This window comes from Bactrocera neohumeralis, chromosome 3 (assembly GCF_024586455.1).
Source record: "Bactrocera neohumeralis isolate Rockhampton chromosome 3, APGP_CSIRO_Bneo_wtdbg2-racon-allhic-juicebox.fasta_v2, whole genome shotgun sequence".
In the NCBI taxonomy this organism is placed as follows: domain Eukaryota; kingdom Metazoa; phylum Arthropoda; class Insecta; order Diptera; family Tephritidae; genus Bactrocera; species Bactrocera neohumeralis.
In genome coordinates this window covers 15293755-15320701 of record NC_065920.1, presented here as the reverse complement: position 1 = coordinate 15320701, position 26947 = coordinate 15293755, and the positions used below count along the sequence as shown (strand labels likewise).

The 26947-nt window shown below is 35.6% G+C and overlaps 1 protein-coding gene across 1 annotated transcript in view; it reads right to left on the bottom strand.

Moving 5' to 3' along the window:
* Nucleotides 1-26947, bottom strand: part of LOC126753869 (uncharacterized) — a 154522-nt gene that overhangs the window by 90121 nt on the left and 37454 nt on the right. The window contains exon 2 of the mRNA XM_050465606.1: nt 10507-10533. The gene's annotated coding sequence lies outside the window, so the exon portion shown is untranslated. The remainder of the gene's footprint in view (nt 1-10506; nt 10534-26947) is intronic.

Below are 26947 nucleotides of genomic sequence, written 5' to 3'. Positions count from 1 at the left end.
CAGATGTTCGATTGCCCGACTGTGAAGAAGTATAAATGGCAGTTACCCGTTTGAAGAATAAGAAATCGGTGGAGGCAATGGATTGCCGGCAGAGCTACTCAAACATGGCGGCGAAGAACTGATAAGGAGCATGCATCAACTTTTTTGTAGAATTGAGACGGACGAAAGCATTACCGAGGATTTTGTAAGCTCTGCCCAATCCATAAAAAAAGAGACCTCACGATCTTTGCGGCAACTACCGTGAGATAAGCCTTCTCAACATCGTATATAAGGTTATATCAAGCGTATTGTGTAAAATACTAAAGCACACCATCAACAAACTGATTGAAACTTATGAGTGTGGCTTTAGCCCTAGGAGATAAACAACCAAATATTCACCATGCGCCAAGTCTTGGAAAACACCCGTGAAAAGAGAATCGAAACACACCACTTCTTCGTCGATTTCACAGCTGCTTTTGACATCACGAAATGGAACTGGCTTTATGTCGTGATGTCGAAGGACCTCTCCGAACATTTCGATACCAAACGAGGTTTCAGACACAACGACTTCCTATAGTGAGACTTCTTTGATCTACCTAAGAGCCTTCTGAGCAGAGATTAAAATAAAAGGTCTCACATATGCACTACGGTATCCAAGATAATTTGTATTAGTATACATGATGCAAAAATTTATATTTCCAAAAAGCCCATTTTTTCAATAAATAAAAACCCTTTAACCGATGTTGTTATATTCGATCATATTTTCGTCAACTTCAAATGCATTCACATACCTTGTCGAACATAAAATATGTGTTAATTAAAGCATTAACACGCACGCCATATAAATTTTGTATGTGCTCATAAATAAATGTGCGAAATTAATAAATAATTATACAAAAACAACAGCAAACGCAATTTGACCAAAAATCACGCATAAAAACACTGCCAACGAATGAATGAGTAAATACAAGCATCTATTATGTATGCGGCTACTGTATGCACTGTGTTGCAAGCCACACACGAATACGTGTTTCATTTGGTTGCGCTCGCAGTTGATCACATGTATACCCGAAATTAGGCGTTTTAACAGCGTTGCCATATGCACCGAAAGCTAAATATAAATAAAGAAAATTTGCTGCTGCCACAGGCGCACACGCGCCTTGGAGGCGACATAAAACAACTTACAACCAGCCGACGTGCGCCATAAAAATCACCCAGAGTATCCATTCAATGTGCAACTTTATTATTCACAGTACTGTTACCGATGTCGCGGCTACTGCCATTGTTTGCTGCTGTTTATTGCCCAAACGAAGTGAAGGTGAAACTTTAAGAAGTTTTAGGCAAATAAAGCAAATAATACAACAAAAAATGCGGAACAAAGCAGCGCGACGGAGCGTATAAGTAATTTATTTCGTCACACATGTGCCGCCGAGACACACCGACACGTATATTACATATGTATATGTATGTAGACCTAAGCACTTTGGAGTAGGCCTACATGGCGTATGAGTGTTTTGGTAGCGCCGAAATTAAATACTTTTCCGTTCTCCTTTTCTTCTGTGTGTGAAGGGTTTGTGTGTGTATGTGTTTGATTGTGTCTGCACATGCATGTGATACACGTGCTCGGCATACCAATCATGAAATACCAACAAATACAAGAATACAAATTAGCGCAAACATTTCAGTGATTTTGCTGCTTGCCACTAAGTTGCTTTATGCGAATTGAGTTGGGAAAATAAGATGTATTTGGGAGATAACGGTGAATAACCATGTATTTATTATAAGCCGATTACCACTTTTCACTCTTTATTGTTTAAATTCAAGCGGATGAGAAGTAAATGAGGTCACTCGTCTGCTAAACGGAAAAATATAGCAACTAATGTCCGATTCAGCATTACCAAAAGAAATATTTAAAATCACAACTGTTTAGGAAATACTATATACAATAAAATCTAGCATATTTTTTTGAAACTAAAGACACTAGAAATTTCTCTTGTTCATAAATAAATTATACTACTGCTTTTCAATTAATTTGACTTTGATGGGCCAGGGTAGTTGAATCAAGCAGAAGGTGCAAAGCAGCCAATGGTATTTAGTAGGTATGAACTAACATGGAAACTTTGGTGAATATTATATATATAGATTTTAAGTCATGTCTAACTGATACGCTCAACAAACTCCTTCATCAGCTACCTTTCGATGTTTTCATGAGGAAAATAGCAGCAACTTCTCTTATAAGAAAAAAGGAATAGAAGGAAGGTGGTTGTAGTAGGAAAGATTATGGATATAGCGTCATCATGAACTAGCTAAACTTAAGTATATCAGACTATAATCTTCCAAGGATAAATTTCAATAGTTGCTTCCAGGCGATAATTGTATCTAGACGTGAATGGAGAAGAGATTTAGTAAGAAAGGAGGATGCTATCTCAATCTATGCAGACGGTTTTAAAATGAACTGAACTGCGAAGTAGGGACATGTGTGTGCTCCGATGATCTCGAAATCTCCCCCTTTATCCGACTACCAAACACAGACAGCTTCTTCCAAGTGAAAGTGCTAGGTATAGAAAAGGCGTCTGGTATTCTGTTGAATAACTACGTGAGGACACCGAAAGTAACCATACATATACATATATAATCAGCGGTTTAGAGTTCTCGAACATTTTAGCTCCTTCCTCAAGTGCTTATCGCCAACAAGCAACGAGGTAGACTTATTAACTCGCGTTTATATATTATTTACCTTCGTCTTCATGAACAATTAGTTTTTTTTTTTTTACTTTTTTGTTAAGGAGAAAGTTGTATTGTATTTAAATCACCCAAGTCTTAAATTTGTTTTCAGAGTTATACTTAAAATAAACAAACTATATATAAGGGAATCAGAATATATATAACTCTAAACGGACATGAAGACAGTTCAGGTGATACGCTTTAATGTTGACAACACTATAGAGCTCTGTGAATGAAATAGCATCTCCTCCAACAATGATTCTGGAACAATGCCTCATACATTCTTCATATTTTGCACAAAAAGTTCGAGAAAGACACAGTTGTAGCTTTTGAACGAGAATATTGAATTTTTGTAAATTTTTTAAGTCTGTAACTCTTTGTCATTTGTCTGGTGGAGGGCGCTTGGAAAGACCACACAAGCTAAGTAGCTGAAGGGTGCTAAAAGATTTGTCTTTTTGCTAAAAAAATGTATGGGATTTATCAGGGCCGCGGGTAGCTTCCTTCCTCAAGTGCTTTCGCAACAAGCACACGAGGTAGACTCAGCAATTCTGGAAGCCCATAAGGAGAAAGAGTAGTTATTTAGTCAAGTCTTAAGTTATACTTAAAATAAAAAACTTGAATATATATAACTCTAAACGGACATCAGACTGAGTGATATTTGGTCTTAATTCCTCCAAAAGAGATCATACTGAACCGTGAATGGTTCTCAGAACTACTGGCCTCAGCAAAGTCTCTCTCGCTCCAACTGATTATGTCTTTTTGTTCTTTCAAAACTTGTGGGACTGGCCAAGACCCATTAGCAAAGTCTCTCTCGCTCCAAATGTGTTCTGTTCCTGCTAAAAGGTGTTCCTGCTAATCATTTTGCCAGAGCTCTTTGCCAAATCTGAATGTAGGAAGACAAGGTGGGGTCAGCTTGTTACTTTCTCTTCTTTTACTCGACTTTTGTCGTACTGAGACTGATATATCTCGTTAGACACTCCCTTGGCAAATACAACGAAGTTATTGGGATTAATATTGACCGCCTTAATACGTTTTTTGTAATCTCAAACCGCTTCGTCGATCAAAGAGGATCTGGAGATCTATTTTTAAGAGTTCATGGGTAACACAAAATACGAATATCTTGCCAAGTGAGATATATCCATTTTAAATGCCATGATCTCCCTTAACACTTACATAATGTAAAATTAGAGATTTATATTAATTAATTAAAGTATCTCAGCACTAATTACTGCCTTTTACGTTAGATAAATTGTCAGATATAACAACCAAGTAAATTTTTAATTTCAATTCCTGAGCGGCGGTCAGTAATAACATCAAGAAAAGTAAAACTTAAACAATTTTTGGAGTTTAAAAAGAAATATGGCTAGTAATCTTTTCACTTTTTTTTATATATTCATTATATTAAACAACGGAGTTCATCAACCACTGCTTCCTTAGTTATTAACCTCAAAACTTATCACGAAGTGAACTAAGGTTCTTAAACCCAATAAATGCCACTATAAATTTGTGCACGCCAGGACATATCTCGTGCTCCTTTGATAAGCAGGAAGCATGCCATTACCGCAAATGCTAAAGCCAACTAATACTGAGCACCTAAAATGAATTCAAATTTCCTCAAAGTGATCAACGTGATAAAGCGGTAGTGGACACTCGTTAAATCAGCCATAACAATTCTGCAGATTATCGCTGAGCTAGTGTGTGGTACTTTGGGAATATTGTCAGAATATTGTCAACGCAGTGCACACTATTTCGACCATTGCTAATGTGAATGAATGATAAGCCTTAGTAACGGTTATGGCGGCGGCGCCTATATGTAGGCAACACACAAGCACGCCTTTCAAAATGCGCACAGGTACAAGCACGCCAGCCAAACTAAGCAATCTAACGGACGGTGAACCCTATGCATACAGTTATGTGGGGCACTGTGCTGACAGCTTGCTTGAATGTCGTATTCGCTATATTTGAGCGCTATATTTGGTATGCATACATGATACGTGTATGCATGTGTGTACCTTTATATGCTGTCTGCGGAATTGCGAGCTATGCCAGCTATTTCGATTGCTTTTGGTGTGGCAGATAATAATAAAATAGCACGAGGTTGGCGTTGCTTGAATTTGCGGCGTCGTTAATAGCATATAACAGTATTTATAGATGGCGCTCAGCGCTCAGCACCCAGCACACATACGTATGCCAGTTATGCAAGTTGATAGTCGAAAGGTAATCGTGTGTGTGGGAAAAGTAGCCGCCGGCTACCGTCTGTGCGCATTAAAAGTAATGAAATATTAAAAATTCTCGATGCGTCGCTATGCTATGGACGCACACACACACACATACAATGTTTGGGGCATGTGTGTAGTAAGGTGTGGGGTTTTAGTGGCAAAGGTACATATATATAAAAATTTGTATATATTATGTACATATTCATCAGTTATGTCGCTGTATTAGTTTCGCCGTCATGCAAAACATAGCAACAACGCATACAAATTGCACATTTACATATGTAGTTGGCTAGGTAATGCGTAATTGCGTTTGCTATGTGAAGTGGCAGCCAGCGGCGGGGTTTGCCATAATCTCAGCAGGTGGCACTTTGCGGTTGTTTAGTGTCTTTCACACGCCAGTTCGTTAGAAATATTTAATTTCTTAACTTCAATATAGTATAATATATAACAATACAATATACATATGTATAAATATGTATTTACTTATATATACGTAGCTCGTAGCTCTAAGATCACCCTTTCGTTTTAGCTTAAGTAGGCGTGCAAATAAATTTGTATTCGTTGGACACAGCAGAAAGTATCATAGAAAAATAATGCTTTAGTGTTAATTATTAAAATAAATATGAAAGCAATTAAGTCTTAAGCTGGAGAATTATAAAAAAACTATGGTTCGATAGAAAATGAGAACAAAAAGCTTTAAAGAAGTAGAATAAACTGCAAATCAAAAATGGAATAGACTTTCAAAGTTATTAGTAGGGATTGAAATCTAATTATTTACGACTACTAGCGGTGTTATTGAGAAAATAGTGTTTTTGGTGGAAAAGAAAATCCCCTCAAGGTCTTTGAAATATCATTGCTTGAGTAAAAAGCGATAGATTTGAACGGCTTTGTCTCCAAATCTTTCATTGAATCTTATTTTCCCAAACAAAATAAAGCATTTGATGGGAATTGGCTTGCCAGAAAATCTCATTACGGTCCTTGAAATATTTTTGCCTGTCCAAAAAGCGACAAGTTTGAACGGCTTTTCCTCCCGAACGAAAACATTTCATAAAAAGGTAACCCTAAATGGTTAACCATATCAATAAATTTGAATTCCAGATATATATGCGCTACTAAGAACATTAACAAATTTAAAGTAAGCATTCGACACATTTTTATTGCGCCGATGGTATCATAAAGTGCGGACTTCCAATAGTGGTGGTTTTGTGGTTCTAAAAAACCGTAGGCAAGTAAATAATGTGCTATGAAGCACAAGCAAGAGGAAATGGTGATTCAAAAGGCTACATTTGGTAAGAAGCTTGACCGTGTTCAAAGAGCGGCCCTCATCGACATCTTCGTTACACTGACTACACCAAAAAATGCACTTTATGTCATTTTACAGATAACAGGCGTGAACATTGCCAGCAAATAAGGCTGAGCATATGAAGAAAGGAAGCTGAAATTCTCTTCTCTTTCAAGCATATGACTTAAAGCGTCCTAAAAATATTTGTGACGGCTTTTCCATCTCACACAGCGAAGAGATATATATGGACGGAAGTAGTTGCTGGAGACGATGTACAGTGAGCTTTTTCACGGTTTGGCTGAAAATATGAGAGAAGGTTGGAGGAGGACTTTTTTCTGTCAGTCTTAAATTTCAAATCATTGAAGTGATTTTCAGGCAGAAGTGGGTAATATAAAGTGGTGGTGGACGTACGACTAGGAAATACCGTCTCTTTAAAGGAGCGGAGCATACACTTTGATAGCAGATAGCAAATAGCATCAAGCTACTTATTTTAGACGTTTTTGGGTGCCTGGTCGTAGCGGAAACCCTGGCAAAAGGAGCGCCCTTGCCACCCTAGCCTTTGGCCAACGAAACTGTGCGACGAAATAGTCATTTTGGCTTAGAGTAGACCGCAGAAGATCGTCTGCACTACTTGCCATGCTCCAAACTTGCGGTCTGGCCTTGGACCAACGCAACTGTGCCACTGGAAGATTCGCTTGACCAAGAGTAGACCGCTTGACCAGTTTGTCTGAACTACTTGACTCTACCAACTGGACCGCTCTTACAACATTGGATATTTCCTAATAGACACTCAAGGCTAAACATCTTTTCCAGCGAAAGTGGTTTAATTTGTACGGAGGAAAGTGAGTTGGAAACAGCTAGGCACTCTCTTACCCATTCTCCAGCCTTTGCAATACTGAAGTCGATGCATTTCCGCAATCTTACCTTCAGTTAGATCTATGAGTGTTTTTCTTGAAACCACCATGGGCCGACGTTATAAGCTGTTCCTGGTGAGTAGTCTGTTAAGATCGTTCTCATATCCTAACCTAACCATATATCCATGTATCATAAAAAATTCAGGGAAATTGGAAAGCACACAATATATTTCCTTGTCGTTTATTGAAGACACAATATTGTATATATATCTACGTAGATAACTTCCTCCTTGCAATACCAAAACTGTTATCGAAAAATATGTCAAATTACAGTTGTGTACCCTGTATATATTACAAAGCAACTTCATACATTCGTATAAATACTGAGAAGTACAAATATTGAAAAGTATTGCCATAAATATTCAACTAAATAAAGTAATAAACCCTGCATTTAATTCAGAACACAAAGCATGACCTCCCTGCATATGAGGATGAGAGCCACCAATATCACACAGCACAATTTAAATTTCAGCAATCATACTAACAGCTGTAATTAAATCAGGCCGTTCTTATAACAGTAAGTGTATATACTTTCAATTTTTGCCAACCTCACATTTACTTTTTTGCTTTGTCGGCTAAGTGCTGCCACCTTCGCAGGTGCAGAATTTGCGAAAACCACACAGAGATCTAAATACGAAATACACCTTCTCAGCCTCATCGTGATATGCATGCCAATGTGTGCCGTGACTTAGCCGTTAGGCAAGAGCGCATTTGACCAAGTCGGCCGTCCACCGCCCGACACACACAGGAAATGCTGCAAAAAAAAGGAAACTCGAAAAAATGGCAACCAAAATCAAATTTGATAGGCAACCGTGTGCGGCGGAAATAAAGAGTGAAATCATGAATTTTTGCTCCATGTCTAATTGGCATTCCTTTTGGCAAGCCGAAATGAATATCGTACGTGCTTCCCATGGCAAAAACGGAATTCTCCACAAATGGGTTTGCCACTTCCGTTCACTTATGTATGCATACATATTTTGCTAGTTGCGACCCGCTACCCAGTGGTGCCGCTTGGCATACAAATGTGACGGCAAGTGAACGCAAATACCAAAAATATACTATATATTCTATATATATTTCTCAAAGAGAATTTGCTGAAGTGCTTTTTGAGTTCGTAGAAATTGCTTATCTAATTGGCATATAAAATATTTATAAGCGCATATTATAGCATTAAAATTTCGAAAGTTTATGGCTTTCAAGTATTTCCATTAACAACTCGTCTATTTTTAAGTTCAAAAGCTATTCGAAAATTTTGAAAAGCAATTGTTCGCTTACTGAACGATTATTCATTTACAGTTTGTTGATCACAAATCGATTGACAAACTTTCATTCAATATATGTATTTATGTTTCTATTTAGATTTTGAGGTCGACTTTGCAAGTATTGTATTATTAATTAGGGTGCCTATAGTCAATTGCACCGGAGTGTGAGTTCACGCTAACTGATTGTGGCGTCAAGTATTCTTGTGCTTGTTTTCATTTGGGTGGCAAAGCCGAGTTTTCTAGTGGAAATAGCTAGCATATTTTGAATATTAAGTCAGCAGTCAAATCTTAGCAAGTAGCTACTCTGTTATAAGAATGAAATTAAGTACTTAACAATAAAATGACGATTTTTTGCGTAATTCAAAGTTTTACACTAATCTGTATATTTCCAAGGAAATTATTAAATTATTACTAAATTTAGACATATATATACTACCAAAAACTGTTGGAAAATCCGCATAATTTTATGTGGGCAAGTGGCTTCTTAATGAAAACATTGTGACAAAAAAGTGCCCGGTAAACGATATTTCGAAAAAATGTGCTTTGTTGATTGGACTGTCCGCAATTACTGTGCTAAATATGAGCGCGATCTGTCAACCGGTTTGATCACAGCAGCTGTTTAAGTGGGTACACCTCAGTAAAGCGTTGCCACTTTTACAATGAGTAAACATAGCGAACAAAGAATTTGTCTTAATTTTCGTGTGCAAAATCGTTGCGAATACTGGAAAAGGCTTACGGTGATTCAGTTACATCAAAAACACAAGCTCACGAATGTCCACGAATGGAACAAAGCCTTCACAGCGGTCGAGAGATCGTTGAATACGTGCCTCGTTCTGTGCGACCTTCGACCTCTTCAACTGATGAAAATATTAAAAAAGTGTAGAATATGGTGCTTGAAAATCGTTGGGCAAGATTTAGAAAGATGACAGGAGAGTTCGACATCTCTCACGAGTCCTTTCGAATTATTTTGTTTATGAAATGCCTTCTCGATCGACTCGTCCCGATAGAGCTCAATTTTTTTTTCAAAAGAGTACCGTAATCAGTTTTATTTGGACATGCTCGATCGTGCGAGTTCCAATCCCACTATCATGGATAGCATTATAACTGCCGAAAAAAGTCAACAATTATCGGATTGAAGGAAAAACGAAGAGCAAGAACAAAAAAAAAATAACGTAAAAGCTGCTCAAAAATCAAGGCTATGTTAATTCTTTCCGATTTTCGTGGTTTGGTGAATCGCAAATTTGAATTGAGGCGTTTTCGTGCGAACATCCGTCGAATACCCTTGGAATTATGTAAGAACAATCCATGAATTTTACACGATGGTAAAACACCATCGCATCGAGCCAAGATTCTGACCGAATTTAAAGCCAAAAACGCAATCAATACCATCGATCAACCACCGTATTCACCAGATTTGGCTCCGTGTGATATTTTCTTGTTCCTCAAACTAAAACTATCCTTCCGACAAACTCGTTTTCAGTTAATCGAATAAATAAAACAAAATTGAAAACTGAAAAAGTCGTTGGCATAAGTGTATTACCATTTTTGGGATTACTTTGAAGGTGCCAAAATAAATATTGGTGCATATTTAAATATTTTGTGTTTCATTTAGTAAATTCGGGTATTTTTTTTGTCATAATATATTTATGTTTTATAGTCTAACTTTTAAAAGACACGTTTACAAATTTTGGCCTTTTGAAAACACTGGCTAGCAAAGAATTTAACAATTTAGTGAAACATTTTATTTCACTTACAAAAATTTAGCTTCGTTTTTCTTCCGCATCCATCACATTCTCCGAAATATTCATGGTTATTTTTCAGTCTACATACTTTAAAAAGATATAAAATATTCAAGCTGTCTGTTGTTGAGGTATTTCTAAAGCAGTTTTATAAAGTTGTATACAAGTTGTTCACTCGTACATTTCCCTATTTCATGCTCCTTATCAAAGTCTTTAAAGAAGCAGGCTGGAATAAGAATCGTTACAAATTCAACACCATCTAATTTCCAATTTTTTTAGCATCAAGCAAATTTTGGCTCATATTTTAGCTTAAACACTTTACTTAAATTTTAGAAGTTTACTTAAAATCTAGCGTAAACACTTTCATTAAAGGCTAGCTTTACTTACAATTTACTGCGTCTCTATGGCTCTTTTCTGCAAAATAAGAAAATAAAATATATTTATAAAACTTTCAAAGTTTTTGATGTCATTTTATCACTTTTTAGCAAAATAGTTAAAACTAGATATTGATGTAATATTTTATAGGGGAAAAACACACACTATCCTAACTTTTTCTTGTTCTGTTCATTCCTTGGAAATGTTGATATCGGACAATATGGGCATACAGCTACCCTGCAAGCTGAACGATGGGAAGCTAGGGCTTGTATGGACAATCTTTTTATTTGCTGAGATATCTTTACGAAAATTGGCATGGAATATTTTTCAAGACAGTAAAGTAATCTCCAAAAAAGTTATTCACATCCAATCACTATAGCATATAGTTGCCATATTAGCTGACTGTAAGGCATATCTTATATTTGAAAGGGTATTTATTATATTTGTGAAGGGTATTTACCATTTTTTTTTTTTTTTTTTTTTTTTAATTTCCTTCTAACCTTCTCACAGTCAGTCTCAGCATATCCTATGTAAAGAGTTTAACGTGAGTAATATGCCCATATGACAACATGATCGACAAACAGCTATTATCTGGAAATGAGATTCATATTTATGTGTGGCCACCCTGCCACCCAGTGTCATAGCTGATGTGTCAGGAACAGCAGTTATTTCATAAAAACGAATCTCATTATTCAAGTGATTGCATAAGTGGCAGTGAGCGTTTATATAAGCTTGCTTCAAATCAAGCGCCTCTATAACACATAAATATAGTTATATGGTAATCATATTTAATATGCGCATATACACTTATATGTACATATAAATAAACAGCGGCGGCTTTTATTTACGCGCAAGGTAACCTGCTTTGGACTAGACCCAGTTAAACGTTGAAACAGCTGCAGCTATACGCCTAGGCATGGTGTGCTTACTCCAGTCATAATATATGCACTTCGGACACATAAGCCGGCATAAGTGTGCAAAATAAATACATAAGCATTTCGTATATTGTGTAATATTTCTCGCGTTATAAGCGCGCCAGTGTGAAGGGTATTTAACACTACGTTCTATATTCTTACGCCTTCGCATGTATTTGTCTAGAGCTTGTTTGTTTGTAGCGAAGCACTATATATAACTCTACATATACAACATGTATATAAGCCCATATAAAGTACAATGGCACCATTTATTATGCTAAAAAAACAATAATATATCATCCACAGTTTATCATTGCTATGACGCCAGTCTGAAATTATTATTCAACGAATTTATTACCATGCGATTTGCGCGCACAGTCCACAACAATAACAAGCTGGCGGATAGCAGGCACGGTGGCAGAGAAACACATATAAAAAAGTGCTTTTGAAAAAGAGCTAACTTGGAGAAAAATACTGTCAAAGAAGTTATGCGCCAGCCAGCCAACCTGCCAGCTGCCGCTCGGTTGCTTAGCAAGGAAGTCACATGAGCGTCAGCAAAAACCTTTTAGCCATGCAGAGCAGAGCAAATACTTGGCAAAGAACTAGGCAACGAGTTTGTTTTTTTACTAAACTTCTTGGAAAGGTGTGTGTGTGTGTGAGAGCAAGAAAATTTCACGGTCTAAGTCGGCAGTACTGTGCAGTGACTTCCGGTGAGGTAGTTTTTTGCTCATTTCACACAGTGTGCTACTAATATTACCAAATGTAAACTTCAATTTTTTTATGTACGCGTAATTTTTGCTTGAAAATTGCAAGCTGCAATTTCGGTAGAGATTTTCATGCTATATTCTAGCACTAAAAGTTTCGAAATATATTTATTTTTGTACTAGAAATTTATGTTGATTTGTAACTTTTCTATACCGGTATACATATATATGTATTCGAATCGGTATAAAAAATGTCCGGACATAATCATTTTGAAATCGAACAATAAATTACAATGGCGACGAGGACAAATTGTGACAGCGGAAATTTATCGAGGACAAGTTGTTGAAAAATGGCATAAACTGCTGAAGTCAGCGATGCAAATGGCTGCGCGTTGCAAGAAAACTGCATTGGATATGTGCACAGCAACAGCCGGCGGCTGCTGCAGCCGCTGAGCGACATAGTTTCAACACTGCGTTAGATAACGGCGTTTGAAAATCGACAGTAAATAAACAGAATTTAATTTTAAACTGTTATGAAAACATCTAAATAACTAAAAAATTAAAAAAAAAAAACATGATAAAAATCAATAAATTTTTCACATAAGCAACAATACTAATTTTTATATTGGAACATATGAACGAATAGGCGTCAAGCAGCTGTCGAAACGACATAAAATCAAAAATCAAAATTTTAATGATTTTAAGCACTTGTGTAAACAAATAAGTGCAGAGAATCGAGAGCAAACTTTTAAGTATGGCAATATGTAAGTAAGTATTGACATTGCCAAACAAATTGTCTACATTCACTCAACCCAACAGCTACAGTTATGCTGAATGTCACACAACAATTCTACATAAATATTTTAATGCCCAATAAACAACAACATTTTTTTGCTCAAATGTTGAAAGAAAAAATTTCGTTTGCTCACAGACACAACTTATTTCATTGCGTTTATATTAGTGGAGCACCCGTCGCCTGTCCCACTCCTTATGCGTGTGTTACAAAGTGTTACATTTACGTGCAGTGCTATGTCCAAGCACTTAAGTTAGTCATGTGTGAAAGTGTTGTCTTTAAATGGAGATAAAAATTCTTATTTTACTTCCGCATGTTGATACTAAGAGAAGAGAGTGCGTATGAGTAACTTTACATTCACATAGTGTCACTAAGGGAAGACAGTACGTATTAGCAACATTTTGTTTCTTATGCTATTTTACTTCCGTATGCTAACACAAAGGAAAGACAGTGCGTATGAGCACCCTTACTTTCACATACCTTCGCAAAGGAGACAGTACGTATGAGCAATATTTTGTACGAACAATTTGGTTCAACTGGAATATCGAATGAATTGTTTTAGTTAGTTCGGCACTAAATATATATCAGATTTAAAGTGTTACATGGGTTTCTTCGGGTAAAAACAGCCTTTCTTTTTCTCATATAAAAAAATTAATATTTTATAAGATTTTTTTATTTTTACAAACATACGCTATAACAAAGAAATTCTGAAATTATTGCAAAAAAATATTTTAAACTCGGCCATTGCGACACCATTTCCGATCGCCCCTCGGAAAAAATATAGCAGAATAACTCCTTTCAGGATCATCTAAAGTGAACGTATTTTAATTAAAACCTTAACTTAAAACTTGAACGAAGGAAAAAAACTCAAAATTGAATTTTTGGTAAAAATGTTTACAGAAACATGACAGTTCTGCGGAAATTTCGCGACATTCTTTTTTTAAATAGTTGTATTTGAAAAAAATTCTTAATCCAAGTCTTTGAAAATTATATCAGAAAGACTTATGTATGTAAAATTTCTTGAGGATCGGTTCGAGAACTACTCCAGAAAGCTTGCCAACCGTATTCAAAAACACAGTATCGAAAAAACTTGTTTAAAGACTTGCGCACTTAGCTTAGCTAGCCTCAAGCGCACAAGTTCTCAAGGCTGTATCGAAAACATTACTAGGACCAACTTGAAAATTTGGGACAATATTCTCGAGGTGTTGTAGACTTTATTAAAACTATAAATAAAATCGATTTTTTTAAACCCGTAAGCCCATGTTACACCTTAAAAAACTTTGTAATGTTTGGCCGCGTCAAAATGAAGTATGTCTACATTTTATGCAATTTTTTACGGAATCAAAAACAATTTCATTTTCAGTATTTTCAATGCCAAGTCAATGTTGACCCACTTTTCTTTCTAATAAGCATTAATATTTTATGAAAAAAAAGAAAATAAAAAAATTTTTAAGCTTATAAATTTTCTAGCTGCGCTCTTTAGTGCACCAACACAATTCATCATAATTTTCTTTATCACCAAGTGTCAAATTAAACGCAACCACAAAATTCATCAAAAGTGTCGCAAAACAAGAAAATCTAATTGCCTTTGCTTTTACAAAAATTTAACATAATACCCTGCCACAAAAATAAATCGGTGTCCCTGCTTACATTTTATCAGCGCTGAAATAATTTCACTTTTATTTGATTTTGACATATTAATTTAGCCTAATTTGTATGGCAGTCGCTTGCATAATCTGCAGACAATAGCCAACATCAGTTAGAGATTATAGCGGCATGCTTTGCCCATTGCGTAAGCTTATAGCCATATAGCTAGCCTGGCCTTGACTGTCTTGCTGTTATTTTTACTGCAGTTAGCTTTAATTAAGTGATTTGTTTTATCCACTTCATTGGAAAAATTTCCACCAGTTTTATTTATTTTTTTCATTTATTTTTCTTTTATTTCTTCTTTATTTCTTTTTATTTTTTGTGCTACTTTTCTATTTTATTTTCTATTTGTCGCTATGTGTGCGTTTGTCTGCGCTTGCGGCTTCTAGTGATGTAAGCATTTCATTGGCCTATATTGCGTTGCGTATACGTCACGTTGTACTTATGGTATTATGCCCGGCCGAAATTTGTGTATAGATTTTTATACATTTGACTTATGTTGTTGCAGTAAATCACAGCATATGCAATACACACACACGCACAATATTGATTGATTGGAAATTTTGCTGCTCGTGCGTTGGCTTAAAGACAAAATAGCTTAGGTTTTGTTTGTTTTTGCCATTGACTGCAATTATTTTCTGCACGCATGTTTTTAATGATTTTAATTGTGAATATGTAAGTATTCAGTACATTGTTGAATTGATATCTTTTTCGTATAATTTGAAGGCATTTTATCATTGAATTGCTGTCAGCTGATTGCTTTGACGTGAACACTTTTCTTTTTTTTTTCTTTGCTACAATTTGATTCAGCTTAAATTAAAATACGTGGAAAAACACTTGAAAAAGAAATTCAAATATTATTGAATTATTTTTGTGTTGATTTCCTTACCGGTTTTTACGGTAGTCTAATTGATTTATATTTAGCCTTAATTATATACAGCAGCGTGTATTTTTGTTTTTATTATTGCCACAATATAGCAATAACATGCGTTTGTGATATTAACAGAAAAAAATAAAGGAATTCTGTGTATAATTGAAATACAAACACATTTCATGGCTTAAATCACAATATTTTCTAGCTTTTTTACTTTGCTTAATCGAGCGCAAGAGATTTAATTTTAATTATGAAACTTTTTTAAATAAATTTTAACGCAACATTTTTCCAGAAATTTTAAAATAACGAAATGTAGACACAATTCGCAGAAATTTGAAGAAATTCCAGAAATATTGAAGTAAAAAATATAAGCACAAGATACACATACACACATATACATGTATAATAGCATTATTTCACTTACAGATTGCATGTCTCTACAAGTCTCTACAAATTAAGATTTTCTTTTTCCATTTTTTCACCTTAAAATGTTTGAGTAAAAAGATAGAGCTTTGAAAAGTCAGATTAATAATTCAATTTCGAAACAATTCTGTGGTCTTTTGCGTGCTGTAACAACTGGGTATTTTGTTTATTTTTACTATCAACTGATAATAAAATTAGGTATTTATATATGTTGCGGTTTATAAAAGCTAAGAAAGCAAAGTCTAAAATACCTTAACTAATTAAGTTATCAAGGGTTCAGTGAAAACTATATAAATACAGAAATAATAAAATTGATTTCAATTTTTTGGGTCAGTATGACCTAAAAGTAGCTTGTAGAAATGCTAGTGAATCAGCAAATTCAATAGCAAATGAACAGTGCAGCAATAATTGCTTATTAGACAGCATAAAAAATGCATAAGCCACAATTTTACTGCTTCAGCTAAACAAAATATTAATTTTGCGGTTTTCAGCTCATGGAAAATTTGTGCTGAACAGGTTTTATTACATTATATTATTTTAATAAAAAAAAAATTACTCGAAAATTTAAGTTTGGAAGCTGAAATGCCGTATTTGAATGAAAACAATAATTACTAATCACGTGCAGTCCTGAACTATGCAAAACATTGTGTTCCAAATATATCCAGAGATCATACTGAACGAAATTCGAATTAGACAAGCTTTTACAATTACAGGCAAAATGATTACTTATACCCACACAGTTCAGTTAATTTATTTGTATTTGTATATTAAATTATGCTTCGCTTATGCTGCATTTGTCTATCCACCGAGAATATACATATGTAAGCGAGCATGCTTATGTATCCACAAATTATTTTTCGGAAATAATGAAATTCCTAGGAATAATGATGTTCATTAACAAGATGGATTGCTAGCAACAGAACCGTTTACGAGGCAAACAAAATTGCGAAAAGCTTATTTTTTTCTAGATAAAAGCACAAATTTGCAATATTCGAAGCGTTAGGCGTGAAAGTCATTAAGGGATTGTATACATTTACAGTTATATGCAGAAGAAACTTTTTTTGATTTGTTGCTACGCTCTTCATATGAGCGTATGTGAAGCTTCATTTCAATCTGTCAATTCATTCTTTAGCTACAAGCCATTTAATGGCGCCCGTGTACAGTATTTTTTTACAATGGAAAAAATTTAATATCGTGCAGTGATAAAATTCTTATTTTTGGAAGGTGTAGCACCAAAAGAAATTCACGCACGAATGTCAAGATTGTATAATGATTGTTCACCTACAAGTAGAACAGTAGAAATATGGGTTGCTGAATTTAAGCATGGTCATACAAGCCTTGAGGACGATTCACGTGAAGGACGGCCAAAAAGCGCAGGAACACCAGAAATCATAGCCAAAAGAGGATATGGTTTTGGAAGATCGTCGATTGACTGAAAAAGATTTAGTAGAGGCTCTACGCATCTTATTGAGCAGTGTTAGCCACATTTTAAGTGAAATTTTGGATTTAAGAAAGCTGTGTGCACAATGGGTGCCGCATTCGCTAACAATGGAACAAAAACAAAATCGAATGCGACTTCCTCAGCAACAGTTGGAGCGTCTGAAAAAAGATAAGATAAAGATAACCATGACTCTGAATCAAAACAGAAGGCTAAAGAGTGGTGTGAACCTGTTTGTACGGCTTCGAATCGAGTTCGCGCGCAGAAATCGGCCAAGAAGGTTATGGCATCAGTTTTTGGGATGCGAAATGAATTTTGTTTGTGGATTACTTGCAAACTGGTAAAAAAAAATTAATTCCAAATATTATTGCAACCTTTTGAACCAGCTGAAGGAAAAAAATCGTGAAAAAAGACCCGGGTTGCAGAAAATTAAAGTTCAAATTGTTGGAGCATCCACCGTATACACCAGATTTGGCTCCCAGCGATTTCCATTTATTTCCAGAAGTCAAAAAATTTATGTGTGGCAAGCGATTTTCATCAAATGAAGAGGTCATAGCGGCTGTTGAAGCGTACTTTGCAGACCTTCCGGATTCTTAATTCAGGAATGTGATCCACAGATTGCAGGATCGTTGGAGCAAATGTATTTATGTTCAGGGAGATTATGCTGAATCATAAAATTGTGTTTTTCTTATCAGACAAAAAAGCTTATTGAACAACCATAGTGGTGATCCCATATCGGCGATTACGAAAAAAAAGCAGTTTCTTGGAAAGAAAAGTGCGTATGCAAAATTTCAGATCGATATTTCTGAACCTGAGCGATAGTTATAGGAATATTCAGAGGAGAAAGTTCAGAAAATTGCTAAATCGGCTCAGCTCGTCACGTCGAACATTTGTATGTACTATACTTTACAATTTCTCCGATGTTGCCTTTTGGGTGTCACAAATATCGCAGCAAACTTAATATATGCTGTTCAGGGTACAAAAATCAGAATTTAATGTTTTTTTCATACTCAGAGAAATATATGTATTAATTCTATGATAAATATATCACATGAGCGCAAAATTATTTCAGAGTGTTTAAAAAAAATTATAATTTTTTATATTTAAATATAATTCTTAATTAAAAACTTTGAAATTTTTACTATTAATTATGATTTTGCCTAAAACAATTTATTATGGAGTTAAAAAAAATTGATAAGTATAAAATAAAATAATTTTTCAAACACCAACACTTTCACTGGATTCCCTACGTTGCATCTACTACACAACTCTACACTCTTCCCACGGCGATTAAGTGCTTAAACTGACTGCTTTGACGCAGTCTTGCAGCTCGTTGTGGCAAACAAGCTGTCAACGATTAACACCTACCACAACAAAAACGAAACAAAAAACAGGAAAAAACAACAAAAACCAAACACATTATAACAAAAAACACACACCTGCACACACTCAAACTGCTGCATATTTTATATTCTTCACAACACCTACTCCCTCACCTTACCACCATTCAGCGACGCAATGTCCCCGACACCCCACAACACTACTATAATAACAGCGCGTGCGGATATTTAATTCACTTCCGTGTCGTAAAAGTTGCGGAAGCTCTCACAGCGCCACCTAACTACACACATACGCACACGCACCCGCACCCGCATGAATACAGGAAATTTCGTTCGCACAAATTTTGACACTCCTCAACAAGCCGTTCACTTCACACCGCCTGCTGTTGTGCGGTACCTGGTAGCAGGCACTAAAGGCTGCAGCCATACGCACGCAAATGAAATGCCAAAAAATGAATTGCTTGCTTGCGTTTGCCGTCGTTTTATTGCTCCAGCTCCGTTTCATGGCTTTCACTTTAATTTTTTATATTTTCTTCTGTGCTCTTTATTTGTTTGCTTTCCACACGTGTCACTCTCTCTGCTTTGAGTACGTGTGTGTGAAGTATATGTGTATGTATATTTAATTTGTCGTATATGGGATCACTGCTATGCTCTCGTTTGACAGCTTTAGATGTTACGGTAATGAGTCTATTCATTTGCTTGTCTCACTGTGTTATTTTTGGATAATTTTTTCCTTTATGAGATTCTTGCAGTTCCTGTTGTATTTCGATTCCTCTTTTTTTTATTTCTAATTGATAATTATATATTTTGCTAGTTTTACAGAAGCCGTTTCAGCTTAAGGGAACCAAGAGTGTTTTCTATTCAGTTATACCAGTTTAAGCGAGCTATACCAGTTATATGATCGTTTTGTTTTCTTTCGTAGTATAGCCATCCGAATGTGACTTTCATTTAATTATGTTTTATTATTTAATTGGCTATACCAGTTTTTGAGTGTTACACAAGTTATTGCTACATTCGGTTTTTCTTCGTGGTTAAGAAACAATATGTACGTTCTCTTTAATTATGCCAGTTAAAGCCATTTATACCAGTTGTATGCTCGGTTGGATGTCTTCTATGGTTTACCGATCCGAAAGTGGCTTCTATTTTATTACACCAGTATAAGAGAGTTATAGCAGTTATATATGTTCGAATGAAGCTTCTATAGAGTTGGGCGAACCGATGGCAACTTCCTTCAAATTATATCGGTTTAAGCGAGTTACCAGTTGCATATATATTCGATTGGTTCTATGTATAGGTTAGAGAGCCGAATGCGACTTCTATTTAATTATCTCTAATTTTCTTATTTATTATACCAGTTTGTTAGAGTTACAACATTCAACATTCATTTTTATATCAGTTATTTTTTCGATAACTTTATTATTCCAGTTAAAGCCATTTATACCAGTTATTTTCTGTATTGAATATTTTCTATGTTCAGCTAGCCACCAGGCTGCTTTTGTTAAATTATACGAGTTTAAGCGTGTTATACCAGTTATAGTTCGATTGACCTGTCTTATACGAGTACTCTACAGTACTTTTTAAAGTTTAATGCACCATAGACAACTTCCAATTGCTTAGGTGAGTCAATGAAGTTTATACCAGTTGTATGTTCGTTTCACTACTTTACAATCTTTATGATTTATGAAAAAATACCAAAACTCGAAGGCTTATGTAATAACTAGAAAGTCTTATCAAAAGTATTTTAAATTCCTGAGTTTTTAACGCTTAGAGAGCAAACATTCTGTCAAGTCAATTTCAAGGGGTCAGTATTGCTTACGCATATCTACCAATTATTTACTACTATTGAAAAAAGCTTATCGCCTTTCAAGCACTCTTTCTCTCTTAAGAACTACTTCGAGTTATCTCATTTTTCTTGCTTACGAAGACATCTCAGTAGATGAAACGCTTGTCATAGCCAATGAAAGAATGTTAAATTAAATAAAACATGCCTGCCACTCATACGCCTCAGTCGCATAAACTGTGGATAAACATCATTATCCAATGTAAATACTTAAGCACGCAATAGAAAGAGCAAAAGTAGCAAAGGAAATGAAAAAGAAAAGCATGTCAACATGTTCAATGTGTATTTTTATACAGGCCAAATAAAAATTCGCATGAATATAGCTACATATATAGTAAGTATATAGACATCACAAATTACGCACGCAACGCAATTCGCATTTGTATGTGTGTGAGCCTTCAAAGCGCTTAGCTTCGCTCCTCACTTTGGGCAAATATCAATAACAAGCTTATATCGAGCAATTCGGAGTTATTAGATTGAACGCATCGACTTTCTATCTTTGCAGATTCATTGAAACGAAGTAACGAAGAGACAATAACAAAACAAACAATAACAATAACAAAATAACTAATAACAAAACAACCAATAACAGAATGAGAAATATTACTGATTGCTCAAAATTGGATGCAGTGGAGTGATGTTAAGCGAATGTGTAAATACTTAAGGATATAATATACATACAAAGTACGCAGCGCTATTTTCAATATAAGTCAGTAAGAAATAAGAGTTTTGTACACTCATAACACGTTGCAAAGTGTATAATAGGTTGGTGCACCTCTAAGTTGTATGCAAGACTTAATACGTGTCGAGAGGGAGAAAGAAAGATACATGCAGACGAGGGGAGCTTAATTCCGGTTTTTCTCATTCTAACTCACCTAAGCACTCTGATGATCGCCACGCCCAAATAATGCTGCAAACCTCAAGTTTTGTTAAGACTTTCTCGTAAAGGACCATTAGACAATTAGCTCTTATCATTGTACTCTGAACTGGCTATTTTAAGTTTGCCACGACTTAACATAAGGAAACGTCAGAGACTCTATGAAATATATATACGATAGATTAGAGTGACGAGTTGAGTCGATTTAGCGATGTTCGGTTCGATGGGAATTAGAAATTTGTAGATCGGATCACTATAGCATGTGGTTGTGATAGAAACGTTCTTGTAGAGAATGTTTTGTGTTTGTGAAGAATATTACACATTCGATGCAACCGGAGTAAACCTTGATTTTGTTTCGATCTAATCTTCTACCGAACCCGAACCTAATGCTTCCTTACTATTTTATACATCTACTTGTAAGTTTCTGATCATATGTACGGTATTACTTATATCCTTAAAGCTGGAAATCATTCGAAGTGCTCTTGATTATGAAGCATGAAACTTATTATTGTAGCCCATACAAGTGAGTATAACAACAACAAGTAACAACAATCAGATGGACGGATGTGAATTATTGTCAGACTAACATTGAATGCAAGTAAATGGGGAATTTTATGTTAAAATATATGCATATAAATATGTATACAAGAAATCATATAAGACTTGTACCAAGCATTATAGAGACTTAGATTCTCTGCCGAATTCTGATAATTGTATCGAATGGAAAATAGTTAATTACTGTTATGGTGTACTGCATGAAGCAGATATATTAAATAACTTACTAACATACAACAAACGTGTTGAGTCCTTGTACTAATTGAACACTTGCAGTTAGGAATGCACATGTATTAAAACTTATTAACTCCCATGAATAGCTGGTTGAAATGATGCTCGGATATGCAAAAGTATTGAAATGTTGAATCGGCTGTATGACAACAATGCCTTGAAATATAATAAGCTTAGTAAGACATTGCAGAGCGAATTTACAGGCACTTGAAAGGAGAAGAAGGTACATTTAGTTTTGTAATAAAATGCTCTTACGTACGAATTAATAAGTTCTGAATTAAATTGTTTGTGAAAGCATGAAATTTAATCAAATTTGTGAACCCAGCTGCGAAATCAATCAAAATAATGCATCAAATAATTAAATTCAAAATTCAGAGTAAGTTCTGCGACTTTCATTTGGGATTTCGTTGTCAAATTATATAGAATATTTGCTCACTAAAAATCAAAGACAGTTATTATAGCAAATGAGTAAGAAACGCACACAGTGCCTCATACGCGTTTCGGCACATGAGCAACACATTCTGAAGCTTTTCACAATCTCTCCTGAACCGACGCCACAGAGCGATTATGTATAAGACCAATTCTGCTTTACGGCGCAGTAGTGTAGTGAACAGTATTACGGAAATCTACGTACTGAAAGCCAATAGAATGGGCTCAGAGGATCACTGCACTGTGCATAATGGGTCCTCACAGAGCTACTTCAACGGCGGCTCCTCAACTGGTACTAAATCTGCCTTATAGACTTTTATGCCGAAAACTTCGCAGCAAAATCGGCGGGACGACTACTGGATGTAGGAGACTTCACATATGAAACTCTCAGGTATAGCTCGGTGGGTAATAAAGACTTGCCAAGCCTCGACCATATGATCCCTCCTTTCAATGCGGAAAGATGTTTCAACGCAAATAAAGAAAAAGATGGTTCAGAAATGAAGGTCAGAATTAGTGCGGGAATGTAATGTCCGGAAATAGTCAGCAGATAGCCTTTTAAACTGTGGGATCACTGAAATATATTTCAAACAGAGGTTTTTGGAATTGAAAGCCGCAGAGCTAGCCAGCAATGAATCAAGAAACAACACCAGAGCCAACATATATGTGGACAAACAGCATCTACTTGGAGAGACAATCAGCAGCAATCATAAGCTTTTAATATACATACATGCACATACATATGAGGCTGTAGCAAAACTATTTGAACAGCTTTTATGAGTTCAAAAAATAAACTAATATATATACAACAAAGAGCAACGGAGAAAGAAAAAATATCTGCAAAGCTTTTAATATACATACTTACACATACATATGAGGCTGTAGCAAAATTATTTGATTTGAAGAAAAAATATCTGCAAAAGTCGGAATTTTTTTTTAATTTTAAAAAGTTTCCTTAAGCATTCAAAGCTTCACATATCAGTAGCACGCAAAGGAAGATAGTTTTCAAAAGAGTACCATACATTTTGAATTGTACAAGAAAAAACTTTTTACTTCGCGGATTCTTGTGGAGCATAAAATAAAAAAAAACTATTTTGGAAGGCATTTTTCTCATTTCGAGAATTCGTATACTTAAAAGCTTTGAAAAGTAAAAAATAATTACAAAATAAAATTACATATGCCCATATCGTCACCTAAAATGCAAACTAACGTAAAATCACTTCTCATAAATAATAAAAACCACTCACAGGGAAACAAAATTTGAGTATTGGTTATAAAATGGTTAAATATTGGTTATAATATGGTTATATATTGGTTATATCTGACAGCGGAAGCTGAAGTCTTTATGCTACATATATGTTATATGATTATAAGCAATAAAGCAAACTAAATTTTGGTTTTTTGGTGATTGGTTGTTTTACAGTTTAGGCAACGACATTTAACAACTTTTAAGATCTGTTTTTTTGCTGTATACACTTTTCTTTTGACTCATCCTCATCTCTTATAAATACATATAAAAACAAAAATATATATATATGGTATATACAGCTAAAACTTGCTACTGTATTTACCTATTCCCGCACGACGTCTCCATTGATTTCGACTCTTACAAGCCCCAGGGAATCACAACACCGCAGACGAAAATCTGGAACATAGCGAATGCCTGGCAAGTTGGCTAGCCAGCCAGCAAGCTAAGCTGATGCCACAAATAAAAAACGGTAGCAAACGATTGGAATTTTTATACTATCTCTTATAATCTACAGTTTTTTCCCAGGCCGCGCCACTTCCGCTGCCACAATATGGCGAATTTTAGTGGCAAAACGGTGGATGTAAACACACACAACGGCATACATACGTGTGTTTGTGTAAGCTTGTCTTGTAGTGTGTGCAAACTTTGGCGAATTTGTTAGTTTAACAAATGGCTTTATGTGTTTATTTACCACACCCATAACACCATTTTTTCGCCGCTGAAACAGTTTCATGTCTTGCCACCGCCGCTCAGCGGAAGGCACTTAAGGCAGCCACAGTTTGTGGACGTGCGGCGGCCGGCAGTGGCAGTGCAAAATATGCCAGCGGATCAGTGGCGAGTAAGATGCCACGACGGAATGCTGCGCTGCAAAGGCACATTAAATGTGCAAAATAAAGTAACACACACACACACAAATATAGCTATAAATCGAAAACCGTATATTCTGAATGCTCTTTAATGGAAGTTTGCCTGTATGAGTGTGTGGTGGTGATATAGACACTGTCGCGTTAAATCGTGGCGCATCGGCGCAAATATAATTTTGAAAGTTAACATTTCTATAAAGGGAAAATGTAGCTTTAATCCTTATCAATACCGTTATAGGCATACATATACAAGTATGTACACTTGGAGAGTTGTTTATACGCTGTTCGAGTTGTAATAATGGCATAGAGCTAATGCTCAATCTGACACAAGCGCAAACATGTAGACTCTCGAAGCACTACAAGCCCATATTTACACACAAACACACACATGCACGCTGAAACATATATTCCTGTGCTGGTATTTCAGTTCACGAATGTTGGCTCATCCGTTCGCCTTGTTGGCGTTGGCTGTCTGCCAAGCGCCAAAGTGGCGGCGCTTCTTGGAAAATGAGCGCGCAAATATTGGCGCTCCTTCTCGCATTTGCCGCCACCCAACTGGGTCATGCCAGGCAGCAGCTCCATAGCGTCGGGCATTACGCTTAACGCTTCACTTGCGTTACGATTTCTAACAAATAATAAGAAAATTGCGAAAGCCGAAAAACGCACACATACGAGCGCTTGTGTATTTATAAAAATCTCATATGTGTCGCACTTAATACTCACACAGTTGCGAAACTTTGCTAATGTATTGCTAATTCAATATTCTCGGTTTAGCTATGATTGATGTAATGTTTCAATCTCGTTTGTTTTCTATAAGTTTCTGGTATAACGCGATAGAAAACTCTATTGTTACCATAACCATAACATAAAGAATAAGTTTTAGTTTCTCTTACTCTCGAGAAATACATTTTCTCTATACAAGAAGGAGACACACAATAAAATTGCACAATAAAATTTTGCTTTATGGTCAAACTTATGTGGGTATTATTGTGCTTAAACTTATTGAATTGGAAAATAATATCAAAAATATAAAAATGTGGCTTAGAGTCATAAAGATGATTTGAATAAAGCAAAAGGAAAGAAAATGAAGTTGTATCAATGCTGTAGCTTCAAATAAACAGTATTTATATTAAGGAAATCTTCTTAAATCACATTTTCAAAAACCAAACTACGATACGCCAATGATATATGACATTTTGGCACCGCGGAGTCTCTCTCTAATAAGTTACTTACTATGATTTAAAAGCCCAAAAACTGTGTCATAACTTCATATACTTGTGACCGAGAAAAGCAGATCCATGGCCAATTAAACGCAACGATTTTATTCTCAGGAGACAAGAATGGACAAATGGTTCTGTGAACCAACGGCGAAATCTTTCCACTGATGGATCAAAGGGTGAAACAAAAATAGTACCAACTTGTGCTATAGTCATACAGAACATACGAGTATACAAGAAGTTTGACAAATATTCACCAATTGGGCTTCTGCCCTAACCAGCAATTCCATTAAGCCTTTGGTGTAAAGCCACCGCCAATTAAGGCTTTATGTAGCGCCTGCACTAACTCTCACTGGAAGATGTTATGCAAGAAGAAAATAACTGGACTCTCAGTGTTAAAATCAGTAAAAATCATCTGGCTACACAATTACAATATATGAGAAAAGAAAGTAAAGAGAAGACAGACGAGCTGTCAGCAGCACTTGGGAAAAGGCCAACGAAAGACAGTGCTGGCCGTGTAACACATAATCGAGTGCCGAGAAGGCATCTGAAGAAGATACAGTCAGTTCAGAATACCGCTCTCTATTGATGTGTTCGTCGAAAACGTCCAAAGTGAGTCCGACTGAGATACATAATACGCCTCTTTCTATGCAGTTTCTGTTGGTATGTATATACTATATAGTATATGCCAGCGGATCAGTATATCTATATAGTATATACATATTATCCCTGTACTCATCTGCTTGAATTCTAGCCGCTTCACATTCACATTCACGGACTAACTATAAAAAAGATCTTCACTGGTTCCCTTTCATTGAATAGAGTCCTTGATGTTGACACAGCGCTTATACATTTTTGCCTGAATCTATAGTGATCCTAGCGCAATACCTCTCTGAATACTATATCAGGTTAAACTCCTCTTTATCCGGAATATACGTCTACGTACTAAACACTTATGTACTGCGTACAAAGGGTCCTTTTACATGCATTATTAAGCCTTGACCTCTTGATACTTGACTTTTCTCTAAACAAGTTTTAGATAATCACAAGGACAACCAAACA